At 49.2% G+C, this 24,991-nt stretch overlaps 1 long non-coding RNA gene across 1 annotated transcript in view; it reads left to right on the top strand.

Moving 5' to 3' along the window:
• The window catches only part of LOC308200009, a 200,927-nt gene extending 175,936 nt beyond the window's left edge, over window positions 1-24,991 (top strand). The window contains exons 3-10 of the long non-coding RNA XR_013955150.1: window positions 8,830-9,021; window positions 9,434-9,594; window positions 10,936-11,361; window positions 11,610-11,730; window positions 13,413-13,496; window positions 14,179-14,242; window positions 14,355-18,062; window positions 19,555-24,991. This is a non-coding gene — a long non-coding RNA (uncharacterized lncRNA). The remainder of the gene's footprint in view (window positions 1-8,829; window positions 9,022-9,433; window positions 9,595-10,935; window positions 11,362-11,609; window positions 11,731-13,412; window positions 13,497-14,178; window positions 14,243-14,354; window positions 18,063-19,554) is intronic.

Genomic DNA, 24,991 nt, shown 5'->3' with positions numbered 1-24,991 from the left:
TAGTGCTGATGTTTTAAATACATAGCCTGTCCTTTTTGTCCTCGTTGGTGTTTTTTTTTTTTTGCCTCTTACATGAGTGGTGAGAACCTGTGCGGTGTTTTATTTTCTTTCATTTCAGCATTTGATCTACCTCCGCTGAAAGCTGCAGTTATTCCATAAAACCAGTCACTGAAGCAAATAATAGCTACCTTACCTCATAAAGCTGCTGAAACTGTTGAAATACATTAAAATATTAGAGCAATCATTATTAATATAAATTACTAGAAAACAGAACATTAGCTGAGCCTGTTTTAAAAACAGGAAATCTTTTCCAAGTTGGTTTTAATTTCATATAAATAACAGAAATAATTTTCCCGGGAACATGAAGGATAGCTTTATAACATCAGCCTATCAAAAGTAATGCCCCGTCGGCTCTGTTCTCTACCACTAAAGCGCTGCTTTCTCTTCTTCAGATATAGGGGAAGTGCTGATAATGAACATTTCATAAAAGCACAGAGACCTTTATCAAAGGGAGAGATGCATAATGCATTTTCAGAGTTATTATGGTACTTGCCTTTACACAATTATTATTTGATGTTTACGTTTGCTTGAGAGGAACATCTGAAAAAGATCTGCTAAGTCAAATCCAATACTTTTAAAAGACACTTAATGAATTTTTCTTGCTGTGTTTATGTTGAGAGGTTATTTATTTGTAGATCATCTGTCATTTTTTTTTGTGCAAAGTGTTTGTTGTTTTTGTTTTTTGTTTTTTTTTAATTCTATTAGTAAAATTACTTGCGCAATGGTTTTATGTCTTCCCATGGAGGCAATCCTGCCAGAGCTTCATGCGTGTTGATTTAGTGCTTATGAAATAGGCTTATCTGGCCTCCCTGCAGACTAGCTTTTTCTTAATCAGTGGAGACACAGATACGGCCCTCGCTGCTCATGCCCAACACATCCATGTACCCCAGCACCCCGCGGCGCTGCCGGTGCACGGAGGGGCTGGGAGAGACCCCGTTGGAACCAGGTACTCGGCCTCCCCATCCACGGCCTCCATCGATGTTCCCAAAATGCCCCTCCTCTGAACATGGGGGAGCCAGGTGCTGCTTCGTCTGAGTGATATTAAAGTGCAGCCTGTGTAGAAACCAAATCTTATCTTTTTTTTTCCCTAGTAATGAAATTTTCCGTTCCTTAATTTCCTGAGGAATTCCTGAAAATTTTCGTGAGAAATCACATGTGGGGAGAAGGGAATCACTTTGGATAGATTCAAACAATGCAATACTTTTTCAACTTCAACAATTTCCTACTTTAACTCCTCCACGCCACAGTATGAGAGCCAGGAGATGGCTGCAGCACCTACACCGTGGTGGTGGCTGAGCTTTCCCCATGCATGAGGATGGCACTGCTTGGATGGAAAAGGGCCGTATCCTGCTCTTCCTTGGGGTACGGCTCCCCCATCCTGCCCAAACCCCTGTCCATCACCGCGGGGCGGCTGCCAGGAAAGCTGCAGTGATCGGCCACCACTTTTCACCTGGGGATTCAGCTCCCGCTCCCCGACAGTTTAATTTAATTGACAGAACATTAAGCCGTGTCACATCAGTATTAAAAATAAATGGGACGGACCAGACATCTGATTATCAGAAAGGGGGAAAGGGTTCTTTTGGATTTTCCTCCCAGTGTCTCTCTCATGGCTGCAGAGGCTATCAGAGCCCAAGCAGCAGGCAGCACCCAGAACATTGCTTTAAACTGAGGGGTTCATCATGGCCACGCTCCTTCTGTGCCCAGCCCTGCCTGGCTGGCACCTCCCTGCCCTCGTTAGCGGCCAGGCAGTAATGAGTTGGCTGTCAGGAGAGCTGCCAGATCGGGCCCCGATTTTTGCAGGTTGCCTTAAGCTGCCAAACTTGTCAGACATTTTGGGTAGAAAGAGCAGAAATGAGTAATGGAGGTGTGTGATTCTAGCCATAAAAGTCATCCGATCCCACATGGATGCATAGCAGCTCCAGGAAACCCAAGCAGGTATTTTAAGGCATTAGCAGGTACCGGGGCTGATGAGGGTGTTTCCAGCAGTAATAAACCTGTGTGACTCCATCCCAGATACCTCCAGAGCGGCAGTTTGTTTCATTTGGGGGCGGTGTACAAACTCCCTCCATTTATCTGTGCTCCAAATGGTGGGGTCTGCACAGACACCAGTTCATGGTAGTTGTTCAGTCTTCATTTTATCACTTGGGTGACTGGCGTGAGGTCTCACTGCTGTCATGTTTTCCCTGGATTTTCCCTGAATTTTACCATTTACCTGAATTTTGACAGCAGCAGGTAGAGCAGGCAGTAGTTTTGCACTTCCCATCTCCGCCATATCGGGCTGGCTGCAGGCTGGGACTGGTGCTGCAGGGAACGGGCTTCTGCCATGCTCCACCATGTAAAACCAGGGCTTATTGTCCTGCAGACAGACAGACGGCTGTCCCCAGGCACCCGTGGTACCTGCACAGACACTCAGAAGAATACTGTATGGCTAGACTGGGTGCTTGCTGGACGGGCACCCAACTCTGCCCCACATTTTGTGGAGCCAACGCAAAGCAGTGAGAAACTAATGGCTCTTAGTGCTCCTCATTTATTTTTTGTAGTCACTTGAAATATCTTCTTTCAAGGATTTTGTTTTCCTCTCGGCTTTATTGTAATTGCCTTTGATTGTTTCAAACTGGGGGAAAAAAAAAAAAGGAAATTCATTTTTAACACTCAGAAATGAAAAATGTTTCTTTCTTTCCAATATTTCTCATGGATGTTTTCATTCAAATCCACTCGCTGAACACAACCTAAATCAATTGACCCGGGAAGTTTTCACAAAGCAGAGGAGGGACCTGGAGCTGCCCCACAGCTGGGACTGGCTCCATGCCCCATCCCGGGGGCTACAGGGATGCTCCCCACTGCCAGCATCAGCACCAAGCATGGGAAACCCCATTCTGCATTATCTTGGGATGCTGTGTTCTGAAAAAATTAGAAAATGGCCCCAAATAATTAGCAGCTGCTGAGCATCGTTCACCTCCTGTGTTTTCAGTGTGGTGACACTACGGCCATCCCTGAACCTTCCCTGGGGTGCTGTCGCTGCCCCGTGGTCCTGCAGAAACCTGTGCCCCGGGGAGACAGGGCAGCGAGTGGTGGTGATGCCACCACAGAAATCGGGTCAGCTTCTGCTGGTGGAAGACAGCATTCCTTTGCTGAAGTCTACGGAGATAAAAGAGCTCAAGAAAGACCAAAATTAGGTCAATCGGATGCACTTCTCCCTCTGTGCAGTGATGTAACCCTCTTCCTCCTTCCTGCTACTCCTCAGGGCAGTCAAGTAGGTCAGAAGCATCTCCTGTCAGGCAGCTGGAGCCACCAAGGTAGCTCTGAAAGAGTTTCCAAAGTGGCAGGAAAGTGACCCCAGTGTGTTTCATGTGCCTCGAACCAGAGACACCAAAACACCCGCTTGACTCCCACTGAAAAAGAAGCGTAATTGAAACAAGCTAGGAATAAGATTCCCAAGCAATCCAGCTTCCTATTTCCATTGCCTAGGAGTGGAGCCAGGAGGCGATCCTGGAGCGTGGAGGAGGCAGAGCGGCGCGGGAAGTGCTAACGTGGGTGAGAGTCACTGAGTCACTGACACATTGTTTGAGCTGTAATGATTTTGTGAGCCGGACTGAGAGTTTTCTGCCTGAATCAGAAAATAAATGAGGATCCTGGAGCACCACAGTTTCGTACCAGTGGCCAAGGAGACAAAATCGTGAGACTCTGAAATTCAGAGCTGCTCCCACATTTGGTAACTCCCCTTCGTGGTGAGGAATTGATGCCTGTGCCAAGGCAGCCACAAATTATAAACAATCCCAGAGTGGCGACTTTTTTTCCCCCATCCCTTTTCAATCTCTCTTGCATGGGTCTCAAGTTTGCCCTGTCTGTTGTCTGCATGGAAGCTGCAGTGACACCGTGCCACCTGCGGCGGGTGTCCCACGTGCTGCCGCCAGCTCCCCGGGGCTGCCACGAGGCCGGGACGTGATGGGTTGGGCAGCGAGGGCTTCGAGCTGCTCGTCACATTTAGACATCACTGCAGCCCCAAATCCTACGTGAGACAGCGATAGTGGCGCTCAGAACTTGGTCCAATGGCAATAAAAAGGAATAATACTGATTTCTGCAATTATTTACCACTCACAGGCAAATTAGTCATCCCCTTGCCATACCTGAGAAAGCAGATGCCACAAAATACCTTCAGTGCCATCTAGCTACTAAGTTACGTGAAGAGACACGTTTGCAAGGAGCCTTGGTTGCCACAAGGCCCCTCAGTGGCACACGTCCTGTGGCACCAGCTGATGCCCTGCCCTCGGGGGTCTGATCAGGACGGTGACGAAAGCCACAAAGAATAATTTGCAGCTGGAGGCTCTGCTTTAAGTGGATGTTTATCTGAAGTGCTGCAAAGCGAGTTCCTCAGAAGGAAGGCTAAATAAATTTAAAAATAATAAAAAACAAAAAATGCACCCATCCCAAACCCACAGGAGTTGTCCTTTGGCTCGTGAAGGCTCTTTGGTACTGCGTGCCTCTCCGAGTGTTGCCAGGAAGGAGCAGTATGCACATTCTGCCCCGGGGGAAGTGATGCTGAACCGCCTTGGTGCGCGAGGAAGACGGCGGTAGCCGAGCACCCATGGGAAAGGTGCTGGAGTGGAGGCAGGAGGGCACGGATCCGGCTCACACGTGGCGAGGTGAGGCTGGCAGGGGCATAGGAAGGAGCTGGTGTTTTGCTTCCTCCTCCCTCGGCCCAGGCCATGGAGTGCTGCCGCCAGTCTGGTGTGTCCTGGACCGTGCAAAAAGCGATGAAAAGCAAAGCAGAATTAATTTCGAGAAGAGGTTGTTTTTATGACGTGCTATGTTTTGCTGAGATTGTTCTACTCACAGAGTAATTTGTCCAGATAAAACCCGACTAGAAATGACCTTATGGTCTGGGTATGACGGCGTTGGAGGATGTACACACACCCATGCTCACACCATGTCCAACAGCGGCGCTGGGCCAAGGCTCAGCTCAGCACATGGGTGGGTGAGCACCCCCCCACACCCCACGGGCCTGATCCTGCTCTGGGTGCACACCTGTAAGGAGAAAAATGATCCCCTCCGAAGGCAGCAGGGCCAGCGGAGAGGTCTCCTGGCCGTCACAGTGGGGAGCCCCTCCTGGCAAGACCAGACTATCCCCACAGCAAAGTGGTGGCAATTTTGGGGAGCTGGGCCCAGCTTGGACCAGCCCACAGCCGGTCCGCAGTGTCAAAGTCATTGGAAAAGGCTTAGGAGCGTATTAATAATTGGAATCGGTGCTGAGGAGCGCTAGGCCTGGTCCTGGGCCTTGCTGGCATCCTCCCATCAGGGAAAGTGGATTGCAAAGGGAGCATCCGTGCGGCACCCACAAGGCACTTTGTACTCGGAGCTTTCACCATGAAAGGTATTTCTACCGTGGCGAGGCCTGACAGCTCCAGCAGCAGAGGGCCGCAGCCCGCAGGTGTCCCTCTGAGCTGGAATTACCACACAGACGCTTACATAAAAACCAGCCTGGCGCTCAGGCCTGCCACCACACCTCCATCCCAGCTGATTTACACCGGCTGAGAAGAGACCCGACCTCCAGGGTCAGATGTGGCCTGTGGCTGTACGTGGGCAGCTGAGGTGATTTAAAAGCTGTCGGCGTCACTCACAGCCGTCTCAGCGAACACCAGATTTACCCTGCAATCTGCGCCAGGAGCACAGACGGCTCCCGGCCAGGAGAAATCAAGCCAAAACCCTTTTCCACAGCCCAACGCTCAGGTTGTGAAGCATGGGAAGAGCAGTAGCTGAAGCTGATTGCAGCTCTACGTGGATAATTTCTACCAGTATTACGTTATTGTGTTGGAATGGTGATGCGTAATGTATGGCCGGGCATCTCTGCAATAAACATTTTACGTTTAATTTAGAAATCTCTGAGACATTAGAAAAGTCCTCTCGTTATGTGGTACAGACCTGTGGGGAGTCAGCAATAGCAGAGTCTTAAAAAGAAGAAGTTGATGATGGGGGGAACGGGAGCGGTGCAAAATACCTGTACTGGGAAGGGGAGCAGGAGCTCGGCACCCAGCGAGACTGGAAAATAAGAGCACCAGGGAAAAGAAAAGCATTGGGATTTCAGGTAGCATTGCACTACGGAAGATCTGGAGATCCAAGTGCTGTTTCCAGCTCCATCCCCTGGCCCCCTTTCTCCCCCAGGTCTGCTCCCAGCTGCACGGAGGGGCTGCAGCCGCCGACCCCTGCGCAGAGGCACTGCCTGCCCGAGTGCTGCACAGAGCACAAATGAGGCAATTTTGGGATCAGTGTGAGGAACTGGGGATCTTTCTCATTATCTAACCATCAGCGGATTTAGTGTTTGTTGTTCGCAGATTTTTGTCCAGCAGCCTGTGCAGCTTTCCGTATAAAGACAAAAACGTGGATCAATATTTAGCACAAACACAGCGTGCTATTAATTCCTCCCTGAGAGGGGGTTTTACACAAGCTGAATTGTGGGAAAAAATTGCAGGAAAAACCTGCAGAAATGATAGCGATGCCAGACTTCTTCCAAGATTACTGGGACACAAAGTGGCCATGCATACTTCCCACCTCGCATCAGCTGCTAGCAGCACAGCACACCCCTCCCGAGACCCGCACTTGGCTTTGGGTGAAAAAAGGATAAAGGCAGGGAAGAAAAGCACGGTAAGGGCTCAGGTGTAGCAGATCGGCACATTTACCAAGCATGGGGCTCATCTCCCTAATGCTGGCCATCCCCAGGGCCATGGGGTGCAGGAGGTGCTGATCAGTCTGGCCTGTGCTTGGTGATAATTAGCAAAAAATTAGCAAATAATTAGCCAGGGCTCCACTGTACAAAAAAGGCAGGGCAGCAGGACCAACCCCTTCCTTCTGGAAGATGCTGCTGAGGGAGGCACAGGAGAAACTCCAGCTGGGGAGGACAGGGAAACCCAGCACAGCTCAGGCAAGGACTGAGGAACGATAAGTGCCAGTTCTGGTGTACAACGCCTGTGGGGATCTTCTGCACCTTGCTGCCAGGGTCTTGTGGTAAATGCGTCCCCTAGCAGATGGGGACAGCGATGTGTTTGAGCTGAATGGCCAAAGCAGGCAGAGCACGGTGTGGAGAAGGCAGGTTTGTAGCCTAGGCTGCGAGTTTTGCTATTATTAATTACATTTGTGATCAATACTATCCGTGAGTCAGCAGGAACCTGCTTGGCAGAGGCAGGAAAGGCAGCGCCATGTAAGTGCTGAAGCCAAGAGGGTCCCTCTGCACCCTGGGGGGGGGGGGTCCCCACGTCCCACCCACCCCACAGGAGCCCTACACCAGAGCCTTGTGGCACATGTGCTTGGTGCCGTGGTAAAGGCAGCAGTGCTGGAGTATGCCTGGCCTTGGGGCGTCGTGTGGGGCTGCAGGGGTCCCTGGTCTTGGGGGGCCACCAGGGATGAGAAGGACCATGTGGACATGCAGCATGTGAACCACCCTCAACCTTTGCTGTGCTTAAAGCTATTTTGGTGGTCCCTGTCTCTAATTTGGGCTAATTCGGATGCTGGGCACCCTTATACAACCCTCCTGAGTCAGGGGGGTGGGAGCACAGTGGTTAGAGGGCTGATTGCAAGGGATGGAGAAGGAAGGAGAGGCACCAGTGTGTGCGTGATGCCTCCTGCACCACCTCCTGCCCCTGCTTTATTTATTCCGTAAGTATAAAACCACATGGAAGATGCTTGAGGTTACCTGGATGTTGACATAAGTTAACCTCTCCTAAACAAATGGTTCCACTTCTGATTCACTTCTAAGAAACTTGGGCTCCTACGACCAAGCTTCCTTTACAGCCATTGGTGCATTTTGAATTATAAACCGAGAGGGCACCATTTTCAGTGAAAGATGCCAACTGTGAGTTTTGTCCAGGGATTTGATTTAGCAGCAGGAAGAGCATACTGAAATATTTCAGTCCATAACAATTAATGACCATATTCTGGGGTTTATGGCTGTGTTGTGGATCCCACCATGGGTCCCTGTTGCTTTTCTGCAGTGCTAACAAACACAGAGGTTGCGTGTCTTTACACCCAGTAATTGCCTCCCCGGTCACACTAACTTTACAGAGATGCGCTGTTTTTCAAGACCCACGTAAGGCCTTGACCTATGAAATTCAATTTCAAATGGTAAAAATCCCCTGGCCACCGTAGACGCTGGTGACAAACTAATGTGCTATGTTCCATAACCATCTGTTTTGAGTACTGGCTTGACCTGTAAGTGTTCGGGATACAGCCTGACTAAAACGGGTTTTATTATTTTCCATTAGTGCCTGCCGCAACAAAATCAACTGGCAGTCCACAGGGGAAATAAAAGTATTTTCCTCCTCCAGATAGCATCTGCTGCAAATGTAAACGGACCCTTTCCCAGCCCTCTCCTTCCTTCGGCTCCTTCCCAGCCGCCCGGCTGACGTGATTGAGTTTCCCCAGGTTTCAGCTTGGCTGGTGAGCCCCGGGGTGCTGGGCTGTCGGGGGACCCTCACTTGGCCATGCTGGGCCACCAGCAGACGTGGGGCACCCTTGGGGACACCAGGCAGTCACAGCAGGTCCCTGCCTGGTTGTGCCTCCCTCCCCAGGAGCACCCGGCTGGTTGCGTTCCCCTGGTTGCATCCCAGTGATACCCACCCATGCTTATTTGCTCTCCTCTCATTTCCAAAATCTTTTTTTTTTTTTTTTCCTTAAGACAGATTATTCAGTTAAAAAAAAAAAAATCCTCCAGCATTAAAACCTTTCTCACGTTGTTTCGTCTCGGTAAAACAATGACATTTTCCCCTCTTTGATGCTCAGATCTAGCTCCGCAGGAAATTTTACTACCATGACTCTTTCATCTCTCTCCTGGTTTGAAGATAAATGATCCTTGGACTCTTCTGGACCTGCATAAATCACAAAAGCAATCTACTAAGAGAGCTGCCTGTGGCACCGACTTCGGCTGGAATTGAAAAGGACAGTCAAAAATATCCACGGTTGCTTACACAAGGGGTAACCCAAACCATCCTCTGGGCAAGAGGGGAGGAGGCCGGCGGTGGGACTGCAGCTCCGCGGGGTGGGAAGGACCCCAGGAGAGAGGGCACCGATCACAGCACCTCCTGTGTCTGGGCACAGGGCTCCATCCCTAAGACAGATGGGTCTGGGCGCATCCTCCCGGGGTACTGAATTTGCCCCCGGGTGTCAGATGGGTGTGACACCATCCCTGCCCGAACCGTGGGGCCTGCCCGTTAACCCATCTCTGGACAACGGGCTGAGGTCAGTGAGGTGTCACCTTTGAAGTCTGGGCTTTGGGAGGGGCAGCTCGCCATGTGTTTAACTGATCTGAGCCTTTGATGAGGTTTTATCTGCCGGATGGAGAAGCCTCAATGCTCTGTCAGTCTCAGCACTGTATTTCTATTCTCAGAAATGTCCTGTGAGGGTCCAACCTGATGGTGATGACACCCAAAGCACCAGCAACAAGGCACAAGGTGAAACCCCCCCACGCTCTGCTCTCACTTGAGATGACTCCATGGTGGCACTGGCAGCCAGCTCCTGCACCGCCAGAGCAAACGTGCCTGGATTCAGGTAAACCAGCAGCAAAACCCCTGCTGCAGGAAGGTTTGTGCACCAGCCTGCCGCTGGCTGCCATCCCTTGGTCCCCGTCCCGGGGAGCTCGCAGGCTGCAGCTGCAGCCAGCGCCGCTCCAGGAGCTGCTGATGCAGCAAGCTTCGGCGTGCAACCTCCGCTGGGTGCCTTGTGCTTTCCCGTGGGTGGGACTGTGGGCTGCTGAGCTATTTTTGTGTCTCCCCTCGCTTTCACCTGATTGTAACCGGATACCGCAAGCCCCAGCAGCCCCGAGCGGAGCGCGCTGCATTGCTCATGTAACACACCATATGCTTTCGGGCAAGGAGACAGGATTTCACGCCGCCGGGCCAGCTTTTTTTTTTTTTTTTTATATATATATATTCTTCTTAAGAAAATTTTTAAAGCTATACTTGCAAATTTGTTGTGTTGCTCAGAGCTCCTTGTAATTCGGGGACATCTGCAGAGATCATTCACAGTGTTGCTCCTCATTAACTGAGGTGTTATCTTGAAACTGGATTTAACGCAGCTCCCTGAGATGCTCAGCTCCTTCCAGTCTGATGTGGTGCTTCATGTCCCATTTCCAGTCATATGATGCTGATCCATGGTGAAATCATTTCAGCTACGAAAACGGGTTTTTACCTCAAAATATCCCCACCAAATACAGTGACCGCTCTACGGATGAGTCAGCAAACACCCGAGGCGTGCAGCAAGCAGCACTGTGACTGCTGGGTCGCAGGGACGCCAGGCACAAAGCACAAGTGGTGCCCTTCTTTCCTCCCTCATCTCGTTTGGCCCTGCAGAGAGGGCATCCCTCACCTTCCATCTGCTTTATTTAACGCTCGCCACCTTCATTTGAGAGGTATAGACACCTCTAGACAGCATGTGTCATGAGAGATGGCTGGCAGGGCCTCCAAAGGGCCCTGCCTCAGCCGGGTTGGACCCAATGACATCCAGAGGCCACTGCCAGCCTAGGCCGCTCTGGGGTTCTGGATTTCCTGCAGCAGAAATCTGGAATAATTCTCCTTTCTTCCACCACAGAGCCGCACCCAGAGGCAGCATCTCGCTCTGTAACGCTGAGCTCTTCTCCTGGGATAATTAAATCAATAACTCAAAGCCCTTCAGGCCAGCTTAGGGATTCCCATGCTGGGGTAACTTTACTGGAGCTGGTGGGTCAGGCCTGGTTTTCGTGGCTGCTTTATTTTTCCCATTTTCTTTTCTGACTTGGAAAAACAGCAGCAGAAGTGTTGCTGTGGCGTTTTCCTCATGAGTAATCACTGATCTCATTTTGGTTTCTGCCACCCTTTTGTTTGGGCACGGCCAAACGATGGCCTCTCACCGCAGGACTTTGTGGGAGACACCAAATGGAGGCAGCCTGAAGCACAGCCCGGTGAGTGGGGAGACGATGGTCAGGACAGGAGAGGAAGGAGCCTGGAAAGTGACAGACAGACGGACGGGCTTGACGTGAGGAGGAAATGACAGCCGGGAGTTGCAAGTGTGGAAGAGAAAAGGCAAGGAAGGCAGCATGCTTTGCTCCATCAGAGACTGACTTCTGCACAGCCTTTGTGTCCCCGTTGATGCTGGGTCACTGGGATCATGGTGGAAATTTTCTCTTTTCATCAGGTGATTTTCACTGGAAAAAAAAAAATATATCAATGAGCTTCAAGGCCTGTTGAATTGCACATGGGAAGGAGAACTGGTAGGGTCCAGGGACAGGTCCAGGAGGCTTTGTTGGCGTCCAACACCAGCTCTCTTGCTCAGATGGCTCAGGTAGGTGCAGTCCTCCTTTGAGCCGGAGGACCGGAGCCCCAGCCATCATCCCACAGGGAGCCATGTGCCTGTGATTCACCCAGCACATCTCTGTGGGCTCGAGGGCGCAGTTTCATGAAAATGTCCTTTTCCCTTAGCTAAGAGGATGGTTACAAAACGTACTGAAATTTGTTTTTTACCCTTTAGAGCTTCCAGAACTTTGTGCTCATCTATCTTACGTTATTTTTCTTTCTATTTGTGGTTTTGAGGTCATGGCTTGAGAAATGTTAACTCTTCAAGTGAAGTTCGGAGCCAAAACCAATTCTTCTTGGAGGAAATACCAACGTTTCTGCTAGTGCCTCATAGCTGAAAAACAGAAATGAATACACGGTAATTGATTTATCTTGCTGATCAAAAGGTGCCTCAGCAAAGTCATGTACTCATGGAAAATGCTGTGTGATAGAGTTGGGTGGATAGTGCAAACAAACACAAACTTTCCCACAAATATTTTCTTGTCTTAAATTAATCTGCTTGGCTCTGCTCATGGCTCTCCAGAGTTTATTTTCCACAAATATTCTAACAACAGCTCATTGGCAGGAATACACACAGAAACCGCTCAAGGTAACATCTGAGGAAACTATTTTTGAAGGTCTGTCTTAAGGCCAGCATCCCTAAAACCCTGCTATGTCTGTGCCTCTGGACTTGGCAGCCCTGAGGAAAGGACGGCGCATCATCTGCCTCCCTCAGAGGAGGCCACGCGTGGGGATGTGGCTCTGAGTCATGGCTCAGATCCTCATTTCCCTCCTGACGAAGATGATGATTAACCAGGGACAGCTGGAGAACTGAGGCTGCGTTTCTGTAAGACTCTAGGAAGGCTCTTTCTCGCTCCCTGCCTTTGCGTTGCATGAGGGCAGGAGAACCAGGGGTGTCCCCTCCTTCCTCTTCCCTGCACGTAGATGACAGCTCAGCAGTGAGTCCCTGGGCTATCTTGCAACCACAGAATGTGGCAAGGCACCCAAACGTGTGGGTATGGGTGTACAGTCTTGTTGCACCCCAGTTTTGCCATCCGAGATGGCAGAAAGGCAGCAGCATGCAGGCTTGGGGGAGAATTTTCCTTCCCTTCCTGGGACACTTAGGAGAGCAAGATCCTGCTGGAGCAGGCTGCAACATGAATCCTCCAGGCAGTTTATAAATAGCTGGAGAGAAGTGAACAACATTATTTTAAGTTCACGAACTAGTCTTCATATTCCTTCCAGCAATCACAAGGCAGTTTGAGTCAGACTTGTGAATACAAGGCTGGAAGCATCTTTTCTCTTCCGCGCTGGAGCAGGGGCGCAGGTCCCCGAGGGAGCCCCCGCAGCGCACGTACCTTGCACTGCAGAGCCTGCGGCCCTCACGTCTGGCTTCATCTCGAGTCAGAATAAAATTCCCAAAATTCTCCTCAGAGATAAAGGGAAGAAGGTCAAAGCATATATATATATATATTTTTTTTGAGACTCTTTTATTTTCAATTATAAAATACAAGAAGCAATTAAACCAAAAAGACATTCCAGAGTGAAATATATATGTATATATTTCACAATGTTTTCTGTTTTCTAATTTATTTATTTTTTAAACCTGCTTACACATTAGGGGAACATGCACAATTTTGAAAGCAGTTTGATGGAAATATGTATTTCATTGGGGAAGAGTTTCGAACTTATCCCATCAGCTCTATTAATAGCACTTAGCACTTACTCAGGTATCTTAACCAGGGTTTCTCAAAGCGCATTACGAAAGTACATCATTAGCCCTATTCTAGATCGATCTGTCTAAAGCTGAGCCGGAATGTTTTTAATTTGACTTCTAAATCACCACTGCCAATATGTCTCTGTGAGCTACACTTGTACAGTCAGGAAATGAAACAATTTCTCATGATGCACGTCAAAATTAGCCAGCACGAACTGGCTACGGGCCCCCGGGACAGGACAGTCCACTGCACCAGGAATCAGGAGATTCTTCTCTGCCACCACGTTCCCACAGGGCCATTTGCAAGTCTCTGCATTGCGCATCTTTTTTTCGTCCCTTTTTAGGCTGCCGGCTGCATTTAGACTGGAAGTCCTCTGGAAAAAGCACTGCGGCATCCCTCGGCCATTGGTGGCAGCGCTACGGAGCGGGTGAGCCACGCAAATCATTTTGGAACAGGAGATGAGGCAAGGTGGAAGCAAAAACCATAAGCATTTTTGCAGAACTGCTGCTAGAAAAGATTTTAAGATCCCTTTTGGGTTTTGACATCTTAAAAAAAAATTGAACTGCACAAAAATTAGTCACCGAACTTACAGAAAGGAATGACAGTCACAAAACAGGACCAGAGGCAGTTGTGATATTAGCAACCACCCCTTCATCACAGTGGTTACGTAGGCATTGAATGAGAAAGGCAGAAGGGTATGTTTGTAAAGAAAACCTGTTTTTCACAGGTTGCCCCTTCCACAGTGGCAGACCACAGATTGAGAAGAGCTGACTACCCTTCCGGTAGCAGTAATGCAATTACACTGCTCATAGCGAGGGAGAAAAACAGCGGCTGATTTGCTTTGCGTCATGTTCTGTTAACCTCAGAATTAACCTTGCTGGACACAGATCTGTTAACTTTTACCATGCTCCCCCAATTAATCTGCTGAAGTCTGGGATAGAAATAGCTATCCACAGCTGTTACGAATTGATATGTTCCCTGTTGATGCTTGGCACTGCCTTCAGAAAAAAGAAAAGTTTCTTATTTTATTCTTTGCTATGAAGTTAACTTTTTTTTTTTCCTATTTTTACTATTTTTAATGCTCTTTCTTTGCAAACTGATGGCCTCAGACTGCTCGGCTTTGCTTTGATTGGAATGGAAGGCAGACTTGCTACTTGAGGACACTCCGTAATGGTAACTTCAGAGCTGTTATTTTTGTTTTAGAAAAAGGAAGGGTGGAGGGAGCTTGCGGGGTGCACAGCTCTAAGTGCATCAGGTTACACCACAGCACGCATTGCGTTTCCAGGGCTGCGGGGAGCAACAACCCCTTAGATGTCCTCTGTCCTGCTGGTAATGCCTGAACGAAACAGCCAGATCCACCTGGGGCCACCATCCTGCAAACGCCTGCTCACACACAGCAGCAGCTGCGGTTTTAGTGCGTGCTCAGAATGGAAATCCCCAAATCTGCAAACTGCAGAAAAACGGCAAAATCCCCAAATCTGCAAAGCCACCTCTGCAAACCGGGGCTGTACATATGTACCAAGCAAACGTAGGCCTTTAGAACTGTACTCAGTGAGGTGGCTCCGATCCTTCTCACTCCTGTTTTGGGCTTCCATTCCTCACATTTAGGCACTGGCTGAATGTCGTATCCACAGAGTAAAGCGTTCATAGATCTTTTTGAACCTTGGTTGAAAAATTAACTACCAAGAGTCAGATGACGATCTTGGGGCTTGTGAGGGCTCTCTCTCTGCCAGTGTCAAACTGGAGGAAGGGGAGGAGGTGACTGTCTCTTTTTAACAACAGGTTAAACCTTTCATGCAGTGGCTGAAGTGTTTTGTTAGGTGTGGTGTAAAACCATGATTACAGAAGACAAAGTATGGGAAGATGTTTGAAGTGACAACAGTGACAGCAAACCCCACACCAGCCGGTGACATGGCACAAACATCGCACACCCATGGCACAGACGGAGCAGCCCGGGTGCCCGGGCTCGCCTGCAATGCCCTTGGTGATGGATGCCCAGGCACAAGGGATTTCACCAGGCACACAGCTGCTAGGGTAGGTTGCTGCATAATGCCGACGGGGTCTGGTTTTCTTTTCCATAATCTCCAAAGTTGCCTTGATTCAGAACGAATGAAAGCATCGAGTGTCTCCAAAAGCTCCAAATAACTCGTGTTTTCTCATCTATGCCCTCTGCTCTGCACATTACTCTTTTGTTTGTCTTCCCTCAGCGTGCATCTAGAGGAGAGATTACAAGTTGCACCATCAGCAGCCAAGCAAGGTCTGAGCCACAAGGAAAGATCTGAGTCATCTCCCCGAGAGAGTATTTTAGCCATACATCATTGTTTGTTTTCAGGCAAACCAGTACAATTATGCAACATAAATTCTTTTAAAGCATTCGGGACTTCAGTTCAATTTAAAATCCTGTAGGTTTTATGGCCAGGATGAGTGATTACAAAGCGTGTGCATACAAATGAAGACTTAGGAAGAAGCGTGTGGGGAGGATGAAAGGGCGCACGGAGCCTCATGCACTCGCTGGGCAAGCTCTGGCCAGGCTGCAACAAAGGGTGGGAGATCTGAAGGGCCCACGTCAAAGGCAGGTTATGATATTTATGGCTCTGGAGCACGGTTTCACTCACCCAGTGCCATGAGCATTTTCTGTGATTGCAGTCTCCTACAAACGCTTTTCTATGGGCTTCAGTAGAGCCAGGTGACTTTGCCTGGATTACCTCCTGATTTATGCTGCCTTGAATGGGGATGAGAATCTGATCTATTTAAAAACAAGACTCGGCTATAACAGAAATAGAGGGAGGCATTAAAATGTCTGCCATCTGAATATTTCATCGCTCCGGGAAAGTGCTAAGCAGGGGCTTGAGGCTCAGATGCCATCCTCGGGCAGAAGGACAGGCTGGCAGTGGGGACACTGAGCCCACCCGTCCCCTTGCCGTGTCACCAAGCTCCCGTGGGGAAATCAGAGCCGTGGCTGAGCTGCTTTTACCCCAGCCCCTGCCTCCTTTCTCTCCCGAGGTAGCACCGCATCCCTGCCATTTAAAGATGCGGTGCTTGCTGCCTGCAAGCTCAGCCTCCACCGCACAGCCCCAGGAGCTGCAGACCCAGGTGGGGAACCAGGACCTAGAGGCACAACGAGTAGAGAGCAAAGATCCCACAGCTTGGCTTAATGTGCTTTCTTTGAGACATACTGTCATGGTTTTTGGAGGCCTGGCAGTTAAATCAGTTTACAATGCCAGCTACCTATTTATTTATTCCTCCTTCTGTACAGAGGAGTGGAGTCTACGGTGTTTTGCTCCCTCTCTCTCATTTAGGTGAACATACGGATAGGTTTGTGTCTCAGTATTCCGCTTTTACTTACACTGATGTAAATTCCACTGCAGCAGGAGGGATTATTGACAGCGGATCTGAGACGATCCAAGGCCAGACTCTGACCTATTGATTTTGCCAAGATTGCACAGGACGTATGTAGTTCATTGCAGAATACAGTCTTTGTTTGTTTTGTTTATTGCTCAATATATAACAATGTGGAATAAAGAACGACGCCAAACTGCAGAAATGCCTGAGGATTTCTCTTTAATTGAAATCAGGACTGGGATCAGAACTCCTTGTAAATCAAGAGCAGTCAGCCTTTGAGAAAATTCACTGCTTTTCCAAAGTTTACTTTCAAATGGGATTTAGCTTTAACTCTTCACCTCTCAGAGCAGCTCAGCTAAATAATCTTTAATGATTTCTCTGGAGCCACTATGTGCTGCTCAATAGCTTGAAAATTCATGGGCACAACAGATGCTGGGCAAGACTCTTGTTTGTACTAAGTGTGACCTGTAGTTGAGAAAAAGCAAATCCGTGTAAATATTAGAGATATTCCCAGTATCGATCCCAATCGATATTCTTGAAAAGCTGGACTCTCTTCCGAATCAGGATTTTGGTTCTCCTCTGAATCAGGATTTTGGTTCAGTCCATTAAAAACCCAACGGTTGTCCTTGTAAAGTGATGACCTAGATCTGCATTTAACTTCAGTTTGATGCTGCTTTGGATTAACCTTTAACTCGGAGCCCTGTAGCCTCAGTGCCGTACGAACTCCTACCCACAAATTCCACCAGCGGGTTGGCTCCAGCCTTCCCGAGAGCGCCTCAGCCTCCAGGTAAATGGGTGCCAACCGCTGTGAGCAGAGCAACATCACAGCCCTGATGTCCTAATTAGAGTCCCGTTGTTTCCCACATCAGAGCTCCCTGCGTGTTATGAAACAGCCAACCAACAGCGTGGTGCTCAGCCGAAGATTTCACAATGCGACTTTCCTTCTCCAGCTGTATTTTTCCAAACTCACATTTTCAGAGGCTCTCATTTCAATGCGTTTATTGGATTGAGATGTCTCATAATTGTTTATAACAAAAGAGCTCATCCTTCCAGCCTATTGTAAATGGGCAGCGCACTGAACGCTAAGTTAGCAGCAGCAGGCTGCAAGAGGAGCGGGCTATTAAGATGAATGCCACAAATCTGAATTCTCCCGTCCCCACCCTTCAGCAACCCATCTGCGTGTGTGGCTGGGAAGGAAAAGAAAGGGATCCTCTTCTCCAGGATAATAGCAAACGCTACTAGAGAGGAAAGAGGAAAACCCTGTTTATCCCTAGCAGGAAGATAATTGATCTCCAGCCCGCACACAACCGGTCTCAGAGCAGCCGGTAGCAGCACAGCAGAGCCTGTAGCGAACCAGAGCCCAACCAGCCTGTCAAACAAAAGCTTTATAGGGACACCAGGGAGAACAAAAGTAGCACATTTCGTTCGTTCATCATAAATCTTCCCCTTTATTGTGCGGAGATGCTTGGCTGCCGAGCGCGCCGCGTTTCGGCGCGGGGGCCACCCCGCGGGCGGTGCGAGAGCCCCCAGGCCCCCCGCAGCCCCCCGGGGCTGCGCTCACCTCCTGCCAGCCCCAGCTGGTCCCCGCGTCCTCAGACACCAGCAGCCCTGGGCTCCGGCTCTATCACTCTCTCTTTTATGTCTGCTGAAGGTAATAAAATAACCATTTCTAAATTTAACTAGCATTGCATAATGCAGCTATTTATTATGTAAAGCTGCTGTTTACAATGCCCAGAATATTGATCACTATAAAAAATGCAATGCAGCTAGAGCTCGTATAAATTACTGTTACTGTTTTCCTTTCTTTTTGTTTAAAGGATCAATCAAAGGTCTAATTTGTTCTCATGAATTCACCTCTGCGTGGCGTGCAAAGCACCAGGCAGCGCGTTGTTTACTGTCATTCAGGCTTGCATGCAGCACTCAGCTCCGAGTCTGGCAGAGGATATGTAAAGATGACAATTTGTTCATTATCCGAACCATTGGAAAAGGCAAATAAAGCACACTAACCTGCTTTACTTCAAATCAGGTCAATTTTTTTTTTTCTCTCAGCTATAAAGCAGCAGTGGCAAGCACTTAAAAATTCCAGCTTTATGACTGTATGTCATCATTATCACGTACAGCAGATTATGAATAGGTATTTTCTTACAATAGCACATGAAGCCTGAGAAAATGAAAGACGTTTTCCTATTCTTTAGGCCTTTTGGGGGTAGAAAGGAGGATGGAAAAAGAGAATTAAATATTAACAGAGCAAACAGATCACTAAGCAAAAAACAATTAAATAGCACAGCATCCATTCAACAATAACAGCAAATCATGATGCAACCGCTGAGCGTGGGGCAACATACTAATCATGGATTAAAGGGTCTGATTTGTGCCTCATGAGTATTCATAGGCAAAACCTGATACGTGGAAATTGAACTGAGGGAAATATGTTTTGTGGGGAACATGAGGTTATACCAGTGTCTGTGCAAAATGATGATGGTTTTTCTCGACTGTGCCTTTTTTTCCCTCTTATTTTCTTTTTCCAAGGAGTTGTTTTCCTCCTCTCTACAGAGTGAGACACAGAGTCTTTCCCACCTACCTGCACAGTCTTGTACTTGCCTGTACAAATGCAGGTGATCATAAAAAACGCTGCCATCATTCGATGTCACCCAGAAAATCAAAGGTTAGAATGAACGATGGAGCGCACCATTGCGGGCAATATCCCTCTAACGGCATCCAGTAGCCAATGTTTCCAAAGATGAATCACCCCTATAAACAGAGAATGAGGCGGTGTAAATCCAGCCCCGTAGCAGATGTGCTGTCAGCAATTGCACAGGGCTCAGCATGGGCAGGAGGCCATGGGAAGCAAATAGAAAAATTTCCTACCTAGGTGGCAGCTTCTCGTCTGTGCCATTAGAGTTGCCTGGTTTGGCTTCAGTGCAAGATTGCAGTTAGTCACACACCACTACACAACCTTTTTTTTCTTTTTTTTTTTTTTTTTTCTCCAGTTATCTTCAGCTCAGGGTTTAGGAAAATAAAAAATGTTAATGGGCCAAATTTTGGCTTCCTAGAGAAACCTCCCCCTTCCCAGAGAAGACCCCAAGAAACCAGCTAGTCTATTCTGATATTGAGAAAAAGTGAAATATATTCTTTCTCTCTAGTCACTCCACAAGGGCGAAGAAGGTCACACCGCCCTTATGGAAAGCCGCAAAGCTCAGCAGCTCTTCCAGAATCAGCCCTGTGCCCTGCTCCTGGGCCTCACATCATGGCCCTGGACGTCTTCTGCTGGCCCCCAGCCACTGCTGAAGCCATCAGGTAAGAGATACAAAGGCAGCAGAGCTGCCCAGACCGCCTTAACTCAGGGTCAAGGACCAACATGCCTTCTCTTCTTTGCCCTTCATTCCCCACTCTCGTGTTCCACACTCAGTGTCCACCAGCCTTTCCCCAGTCCCTTTCCAGCCCCATGAAGGAAAACCCTTTCTAGAGGTGTCCGAAGAGCGGTTATTTCCATGTAGGTACGGGGCTATGAGCTTTGTGCAAAAGACTCTCGGTAAACAATCCTTTTTATTTTCCACTAAACAACCACTCCAGAACAGAGAGGAGGCCACCAGTGAGTTCGGTGTCACTGAGGGGCCACTGCTGAGTATCCTAACGTGTCTGCCGTGCATATATCAGAGCAGCCTGAGGTAGCTAACTGGTTTCTTTTCCCCATTTTACAGTTTGGAAAGCCCCTTATTTCTCCATCTACATCCTCGTCTCTGACATCAATCAACAACATTGGTTCAGGGCTGTTTGTTAATACGGAGATTGGTCTTCTCCATCAGCCTCTGAGCAGTTGGCTCCCATTTGGCACAGTGAAAAATCCAGCAGCTAAGGCAGCACGTTTCTATAATCTTGATGGAGCTCGTACTTTAAAGTTCAAAGGAGCTTAAACAGCGGGAAAGCCCCTCTGGAAGATCCAGTGTTTTCATGTGCGAGTCAGGTTTTTGGTTGTGTATCAGTTGTTATTTTCAGTAGCTGGTGTTTCATTTCTGCACAGAAGCAAACGTAAAAAAGCAAGTGAGCAATTTATAATGAAATAATCAATGCTGGTGGTGAATTCGCTGGTGCCTGTGCACTTAGCCTTGCCTATGATCAGAAATTTCTCTTGGGGGCAGCATTTCTTACAGAGATGGATGGATTTATTTTCCATCTACAAAATGTTTACTAGCACATCCAGATCTCCTGCTCCAGCCGTGCTGCTGGTTGAGGGCCAAGAGCTGCCCGGGCCACATTCCGCAGGGGAGAGCATCACAAAGAAGAACAGCAACCCAAAGGCGACCCAAAAGCAGGTCACCATCCCGTTCCCATTAGTTACCAGGAGGTAACTAAGGCTGAAGATGAAGTGGATAGAGCGGACTTTAGGCTGCCCAAAGTCACTTAATTCTTATCCACACGGCTTGCTGTAGTGCAGGAGGGGCCCCAGGTGAACAGTGCTTAAAAAAGCGCAAGAAAAACACCACCACTGCGAGCAGGAGGAGCCGTGGTGGTCAGCCAGGACACCTCCCAGGACCAGGCCCACACACACCTCTGCCACCCCAGGGGTATAAGTGAGAAATGGAGCCCCAGCATGGGCAGGGCTCTGCCTCCTGTGTCGCCGAGGGACTTGTCTGAGCGGCGCGGGACGTGGACAGGCCTGCGGGCGAGCAGGCTGGGGCCTGCGCCAAGGTGGCGGCGAAATCGCAGCCAAGTCACAGTCTATGTAGGTCAGACAGCAGGCCGGCCCACCCACGTGCCAGGAGGCTACAGGGCTATAAATGTTTAATTGCTTTCCCCACATCAGTCGCAGCAGGTGAATGAAGCCCTGCGAGGTGGATGGGAGAAGCAGACACAGATCCTCGCTGTTACGCTATGAAACACCGCGGGCTCTCAGACCCCGTGGGCTTCTCAGGACCCAAACCAGGTGACAAATACAGCAGAGGGCAGCTGAATAGCTGCAGGACCATTAGCAGTCTGTGAGGATTTAACTCTCCTGAGAGCTAAACATGTGAAGAGTACGGCTGAGGTTGGAAAGAAGGCAGTGATGAGTGGAGGACTGAAGAAACGAAGCCGTATGGTGAGCAAGACCAGAGTAAGAGCAGAAGGGAGACCCTGCAGGGAACAGTCCCAGAAACCTGGATGATTACACAGCACAGAATAAACTGAGGAGCTTTGCATCAACGAACCTTCACAACCCTTGCCAGGCGGGACGTCAGGAGTTCAGTATTTATCAACAAAGCTGTGGGGACAGTTGTACTTAGAGCTAGCCTAACACGAGAGCTCCAAAACAGATGCTTCTGAAAGCAGGCAGAGATAAACCCAGGCCATTTTTGGAAGCTCTCCTCTTCTTTTTTCCCCTTTGGTTAGCTCCAGACTGTCTGGAAACTGAGGCGACTGATTTTCATCTTGCTTATGTGACCGTAAATCAGAAGCAAAGTTAGCACAGGCAAGAAGGTGATGTGGATGTACCAGGCTGGAATGCCTGAGAACCACCTTTATTGTTATTATTAAGCCATAACTGCACGTGGGGCTATAAATCAGCCCACCCTGCTGAGCACGGGGTGCGGGCAGCTCCTCCTGCACCAGGACAGGCCACAGCTCATCCCTTCCCTTCAGTGCTGTGGCTGGGCCAGTAAAACCCCTCTGCCTTTGGCCCTAAAGCCCAGATCTTTGTCCGTGCCTGCATTTGGCAGTGCTCCTCTGGACAGACTGTATGTCCTGCAGACCTCTGGGCTTCCTGTTAGATACAGCAGCTTTTCACAGGGGGAGCAAATACAGAGCAGAAGACTTCCCTGCAGAAATGAAGCTTGGCAAAGCGTTGACAGCTGAACTGGCTGTGGCCGGATACCCATGGCCTTCCCTCGCTGCCCATAGGTATGGGGTCATGAGAACCTTGCTGCAGACATGGGCAGCTCTGTTGGTGCTGCGGAAGATGCTACCGGTCACGAAACCATCCACCACTTCTCACAGGATGCTGCGGCACGGCTCAGACTTGTCGTATCTGGGTGTTAACAAGAGGTCACCCTGCAGCCTCCGTGAGTGTCGGTCTTGGCTTCACAGCCACCTCAAGGTCTCCTTTCGCCTGCTGCCTGTCACCTCGTACTTCTCTTCAAATGCCAGGGCACTGCTTCCCCGCTGCAATGCTCTGTCCGCTCTTGGGGGAAGGGAGAACAGGTCTTTATTTTTAGGATGACAGTGAAGAGCTACAGAAAACATCTTGAAGGGTGCCTCCCCTCCCCCTCAGCCTCCACAAGTAAACATCCTCACTTAGGTGTGCCTTTTACCATATTAATAGCTACTTCCCTTTCCGTAATCACTGGGTTATTGCTAAAGAAATTGCAGCAACGTTCATAGCCAGTGACCCATAAATGCGATACAACGCCAAAGGTCGCAGAGTTATCTCGTGCGACAAACTCACTTTTGATGAATTGGTACCATTCCCTGGAATATTCTTACAGTAATTTTAAGAGTCATAACATCTTACCACGTGCTGCTTCAACTCTCTGACATGCAGCTAAAAATAGCGAGCGCTGCAAAGCCTGGGAGAGCAGCTTCCAGTTCAGATCGGAGCTGAAAATCCCGGGTGTTTCAGGCTGTTCGCATCAGCCTTTTGATTTCAGCACACCATAAAGACAAGGTTAAACTGAGAAGTTTGGGTATGAATCCAGAGCAGGAAGGGAACAGGTACAAAAACAGGTGCCTGCCTTCATCCCTTTTCTATTTAAAGACTCTTGGTATTGAAAGCCTGGCAGCTGATGGGAGTGCAGAGGCCAACCCGAAATGATGAGTGGGTACGAGCACCACGTTAGGTCTGATCTGTGCAGTCACTAAATCCAAGACAAGCTCGCATGTGATGCTTGGGATAATTCTGTCCATGTTCATGTTGTGGACCCTAGACAAAAAAAGAGTGTCACGACACAGTCCTCTTCTTCTGCCTGTCTGCCCACCCTAGTCTTCTAACAGGGACTTCGGGGTTATTTTCCTCGCAGAATATCAACACGCAAATAATGCAGAAAAATAACAGCAAATTTTAATGCTGCCCTAGCCCGGTCGTTAGACATGGGTTAGGTACTGCTTCTCTTCTTCTCTGCTATACGAGGCTCCTAGGCAAAACCAATAAAACTTAGGGGAAAAAATGTGCACTTGCACAAAGCCTTTTGTGCCAGCAGCTCTCAGCGTTGCACCCACAACAATGTGTCGGGCCCCGCAATGCTCCTTTGGGGCGGATTAACACCATCACACGCTTTTTGGATGACTGTTAGAGCCAGTGAAAGTCAAAATTAATTCCAGTGTGCTGTGCTGTGCAGTAACTGGGCCGGTCCATCAGGGTATCTTATCGGAGGGTCCCAGGACCCTTTTCCTCACCACCCACCACGCCGGCATGAGGCAGCAACGCTCAGACGTTCCCGTAACAATTTCCCAAATGAGGAAAAACGCCAGGGTTCAGCCGGGGGCGCCGCAGAGGGCGGTTAGCAGGCCGTGAGTCTGAGAAGCTGAAGAAGCTGATAAAATCCCAGTTTCTGCTTATTTTCCCCTAAGGACCCATAGAGCAGGAAGAGCTGCTCTCTGATGCAACTTCTCCAGCAGGCGCAGCCCCGGAGGAGGAGGAGGAGGAGGAGGAGGAGGAGGAGGAGGACCCGCGTGCTGCCCGTGGCGCGGGTCACCAGAGGGCATCACTGAGACTCCACAGCCCAAACCCGCCGTGGGTTAGATCAGAAATGCGACGATCAGGGGCATCCCAAGGCTCCCAAATTCCGTGCATTTCGCTGCCAAAACCCAGGGGTTGTGCAGGCATCGGGGAGCAGAGCTGCGGTGCTGCGCCCCCAAACCTCCCTGCACCCCCACCGGGCCCTCGTCCTTCTGCAGGGCCAGCAGCCCAGGGGCAACTGAAATCTTTTTTTTTTTTTTTTTTTTTGCTTTTAAATGAATGAACAACATAAAGGCATAAATAAACACGGATCCTCACAATGCAAATTAAGGCCATATTGCAGGGGAAATTGAATCCAAAGAATGCAAGCAGCCAAACAAACAAACAAGCGAGCAGCAAAAGAAAACCAATTATTTTGGAGGGAGTCGCAAATGAGCAAACAAAACCACGAACGGCCCCGGCCCCCAGCACCCCTGCAAGGGCTCCGTCACAGCCCGCTGGGAGTGAGGCCTGGGCTTCCTTCTGGGGTCACTCCTGCCTCTCCGTGATGCCTCCGCACCCTGTGCCTCATTTATATCCGATTAAAGTGATCAAATCGCGACACGTGAGTTTGTGTGAGGAGCCTGGCACCATTTTTATTTTTTTTTTTTTGGTTAAGCCAAAACTTTCAGAAACGTTAGTCAATAATGCCCTAAACGCAGGCTGCCAGCTCCTTTTGGCACTTCGTAGCCCAAAAAAAAGGGCTGCAGGGCCCAAGCCCGCCCGGCCGCCTGAACGCGCGCGAATCGCCCGCTGATAGATTTACGGCTTGTCCCATCCCTTGGCCGATTTTGTTGATTTTAGCCAAAAAATATTCAAGATTTCTGGCCGAGTGTTATTCCCTGTCAGGGCGAGCGGCGGGATCTGGCCCCACTTGTTGTCCCCTCCCGTTT

The sequence above is a fragment of the Anser brachyrhynchus genome, assembly GCF_964034855.1.
Source record: "Anser brachyrhynchus genome assembly, chromosome: 9".
NCBI classification, from domain to species: domain Eukaryota; kingdom Metazoa; phylum Chordata; class Aves; order Anseriformes; family Anatidae; genus Anser; species Anser brachyrhynchus.
The sequence above is the reverse complement of the archived record's forward strand: the minus strand, read 5'-3'. Positions and strand labels throughout refer to the sequence as shown.